Source organism: Buceros rhinoceros, unplaced genomic scaffold (assembly GCF_000710305.1).
Source record: "Buceros rhinoceros silvestris isolate BGI_N320 unplaced genomic scaffold, ASM71030v1 scaffold18271, whole genome shotgun sequence".
Taxonomy (NCBI): Eukaryota; Metazoa; Chordata; class Aves; order Bucerotiformes; family Bucerotidae; genus Buceros; species Buceros rhinoceros.
The window spans coordinates 65,828-70,371 of NW_010392716.1; positions in this window are offsets into that span (position 1 = coordinate 65,828).

The window sequence follows — 4,544 nt, forward strand, 5'->3', positions numbered from 1 at the left end:
TGGTACAGAGAAAGAGCAAAATTCTGAAGATTATGGGGAATCCTTCCTGGAAGGAACTCATGGAAGAATGAATCATCTCAACTGAACACAGAGATCAAAAAATCAAAGAATTCAGTATCAATGGCTCATTATTTGTGACCTCTCTTCTGAATCCAATTTAACTCAGTTTTACTTGCATCAGTTGTCATGGGTTCCTAAAATATTGTCAATTTTCCTTAAATAATGCCTTTACTATCAATTAAACTGCTCTCACTTAGAAAGATGTGTGTCACGGCAAACTGGTCAAGATATAAAACTATTCTTTCTGAACAAAACCTGCAACAGGTTTGCAACCAGTTGCTCTCCAAGTTACCCTAAGACAGCCCTATTGTTTCCAAGGGACAGTAACTGCTCCCAGAATTTATTATATCAAGCAGTGGAAAAGCAGAAATCAAGATATGATTTAATTCAAGTAAGAAAAATACCGTAACTAACACACAAAGTCATAGGTACGATTCACATTTTAGTTACTTTAGGTCCCCATGCCACCCCACACGTGCTGTAAGAGTGCAGCTGGTGAAACTGCTGGACAATAGCAATTTCTTCCTGCAAGGGCCAGGTAAAGCAGAAATAATTCTGAAAATTTGAAACCTTTTCTTACAGAAGTAGAGAAGATAATTTATTAATATTTAATTTCAAAAGCAGGTTTCCAAGGTCTTTGTTCCCAACTTAGTGCTAATAAGTTATTGACCTATGTAAGCAAGAGAGCACAAGTCAAATCAAAGCCTCACTTGGCGGCAAGAGGAAAACATGGGATTCCAGATACCAGGTGCTGGTTTGAAAGAGATCACCCTAAGCCTGCCCTGGGTGGAAACTCCCACTGCAGCTGGACAGTGTGGGATGCACTTAAGAGCAAGAGTTTCTCAGCACCGTTTTTAAGAGGACTTTATTTATAAATACGACGCAGAAACAGCGACTTGTCTACTCAGCCACTGAAGTATGCCAAAACTGTTTCTCTTATACGCAACTGAGGGAGTCAATTCTACTTTGGACATCACATATGAGTTCTCTGGGACACCACCAGAGGGGCCTTGCTCAAAGCAAACCTGATCTCCACTGGATGCGGGGTTTCCTTTAACATCGGGCATTCATTAACAAGCCGAAGCCCTCATTTGATATCCTGGGTGATCCGATTAGAAAGAGAATGAGATGAACTGAATCCAAAAGAGAGGGCAAGCGTCAGCATGCCTTCCCTTTGCTGCTTGCAACATGATGAAATTTGAATGGCAAGCCATGCCGCCAATATATTTTGAACAACTATTAAACACAGAAGCTATAATCTTTTAATTAGTTTCCTCACAGAAAAACAGAGCAAGCAACGTTCAGCACGACGCTGTATCTGGCAGATGGGTTTACCGTTCAAGATAATGAAAAAAATTAATTTTCACTGCACCAACCCACTGTATACATGGCTCAATCCTGAAACTGCTATCTATCCTATTATAGGGTGCAAGATTACATATTAATGAAAACATGTGCCATCTTGGCAAGTGATGTTCTCATTTCTATTCCAGTCACTCTCGGATGTTGTGTCAAGACAAGGGGCCAAGTGCAGATTCATGCCATGCCCTGACACATGACAAGAGTTGCAAATCTACTCTCTAAAGCATCTGGTAATAGCCTGCCTGAAAGGCAGAAAGTCTTCCTGTGGTCAGAAGTCTGCCTCATTACCGGCCGGGTTTGGTTCCTCCAACCCTCAACCACGGCAGGATGTGCACTCTGTGCCAGGCAAGTGACACTGCGCACTCTCATTTTCCCTCTGACCCAAGTCAGTTCCAGGAGATTTTCCTGGAAAAAAAATCAAAGTGTTTTAACCAGATTCAGGTAACCCACTACCAACTCACTTCCCCATTGTGCCAATTTCTGTCAGTTAAATAAACAAAACTCATTAACACGTTCTGTAGTGGCTCCTCAACTATTTCAAGTAGAATTAAGCCCTAAATGTCTGAAATGGAATCACTTCCTCAAGCTTTGCTAAGTCAAACACTTCTTTTATTTAAATCTAAATATGAAGTGAATCTGTTTAATTTTACAGACTACATTGTAACTGTGCTCAGACATCCTGAAAATTATTTAAATCTATAAAAAAATAAAATCAATGTTTATTAGTCAAATTGGTTCCTGTAAATGAATACCAATATTTTGCATGCACTAATATCACTGGGGATTAATCATACAAAAAACCTCCCCATGCACACAAATAGTCCCTATCAATTAAGATTGACAGGGCTAAGCAAAGAGATATCAATGTGCACCAGCTGTGGAGCTGGTTTAATCTGCAGCGTCGAGATGGTCTGGTTGGCAATAAAGAGCACTGGAAGCAATAGTCTCAGCTAGGAATCTCATTTATAAAAGAACTCACACAAAATGTGAAGCATAGCTAAGTTTACCACAAAAAAGGGGTAAACCTGAACCATCCCCAATGCTGACTTGTTTTTTATGAAATGGCAGCCTATTCTGCCTTAAAATACCAGCTCTGAGCACCTTGCAGATAGCAATTCATCTCATTAAATTCCTTTCTTCAATCCTGAGAAAGAAACACATGGTTGAGAATTGACAATCATTCATAAATGCTCAGATGTGCAGGAAAAATAATCAATCATAAAGATAAATGCAATAATCCTTTTCATCTTTACAACAGCTTCATCCTAGCATACCCCCCCTGGAACTACTCTCAGCTGGCATCAGCATGACGACAGAAACAGAACCACAAGGGATTAAAGAGATTAATACAAATGCATTGACTGTTCAAAAAATCCTGATGTGTGGAAGAGGCATAATTGGTATAAATCAAAAGGTCTGGCTTGCAGGTCCAAAGTTCGAGTTTGTGGCGGGTATATATATATGTCCTATAAGCTTGAAAACTGATGGGATGGCCAGAGGGAGGTGTCTCAATCCAGATTTCAGACATTTAATTCAAAGACTTGGACTGTCAAACACCACGTTAGGAAGCTTTTCACTCTGTCCTGCTTTTCTCTCACAGTCACTCCTGACAGCGAAGTGAGGGGAGTTAGCACCAAGACCACAATTTTACGAAGAAATATTAATGAAAAGGAACAACTTACACTTTAATAAAAACACGCCATTGTGTTAACTCAAGTGGAGTTTGGCGGATAGAAATGACTCAGCTCAGATGTTTGAAAACCATGCTTGGTATAATCAACTGTGACAGAAGGCTGTGTTCAATTAAAACTTTGATCTGGGAAATGCTTTAAACCCACCTGTCCCCCTGGGCCACACTATTGTTGTCTGTGCATCAGGAGTCCCTCGCAGGCTGACAGTCAAGTCATGTCCAGCTCAGAGGACTTCCAGGTGGATTTCGCTGGTCACATTTCTTACTTTCTTCACTAACATTTGGGAACTACCATGACAAAAAGGCCAAACCTAATTCAACTTTTTCATTAGTCTTTGAGGTCTCTGTTTCTCACGGCGCAGTACTGGATTCACGAGGAACACTCATTGCCCAACATGCCTCAGTTTCCAGTTTCTGTGACTGACCTTTGGAAATATTTGCTTTATATAAAACATTGACAGATGTGAAGGCGTGCCAGCCCTGCTGCCTCCTTTCACCAGAGCCCACACTACACTGGGTGCTGGGTGGGCAATTCACCCAAGAGGGACCCTCACCATTCGCACACCAGATCTGTATCAGCACTTCACCGTGAACACAAACAGCCCAGTAATTGTTTTCTCCCCCTCCCCAGCAAGTAACACCTTGCTGCATTTCATTTGAGCTCTCCTGGGTAAATGCGTGAAACCAACAACTGCAACCAGTGAATAATAAATATTAATAAAGCATTTAATTGGATTCTCATTGAAAAGCACTTTCACCAGCACAGCTGGCAGGAGCCCCTTGAACAAATGCTGTCTGCTTGCCAAGCACAACACAGGTAGAATCATAATTAGTCAGCAGAGGCTAGGGACCGTGCCTGTGAAAACACCACTGCTGAAGCCAAAACTTTTCAAAGCATGTACTTAACAGACTGAAATAATGTGGGAATTCTGCCTATGTTTCCCCGCTCTGGCCATGTCATTTTTGAGCAGGTGCTGGTTATTTTTTAGCAAACACACCACATGCTAAACGCCTCAGACACTGTTCCCGAGCTAAAGCAGCACCCGGGGGAAGCGCTCCCTCCAGCCTCTAGCTCCCAGGTCGCGTCACCTATGGTTGTCAGAAAAATAGTTCTTTAAGACCAGTGATGGATGAAAAGGCTCATAACTATTGGTTAACTATCATTTCCGTTTACTTAGTTTGACACTGATGGGTCGCTGCCTGCCCATTCTCTTTTCCTCCAAAGCACTGCTATTTGCTGAGTCAAGGAAAAAAAAAACCCACCTTCTTCCACCACACCCTGATCCTTTTCTTCAGTAGGAGTTTGCCAAAACCTAGTAACTTCAATGGACCCATTTTCCAGACGTTTGCCTGGAAATCATATTTGCTTGAAAGACACCGAGCACATTGCAAAGAACTGTGTTTCTCTTTTACACTGGCTGCACAGCAGGAA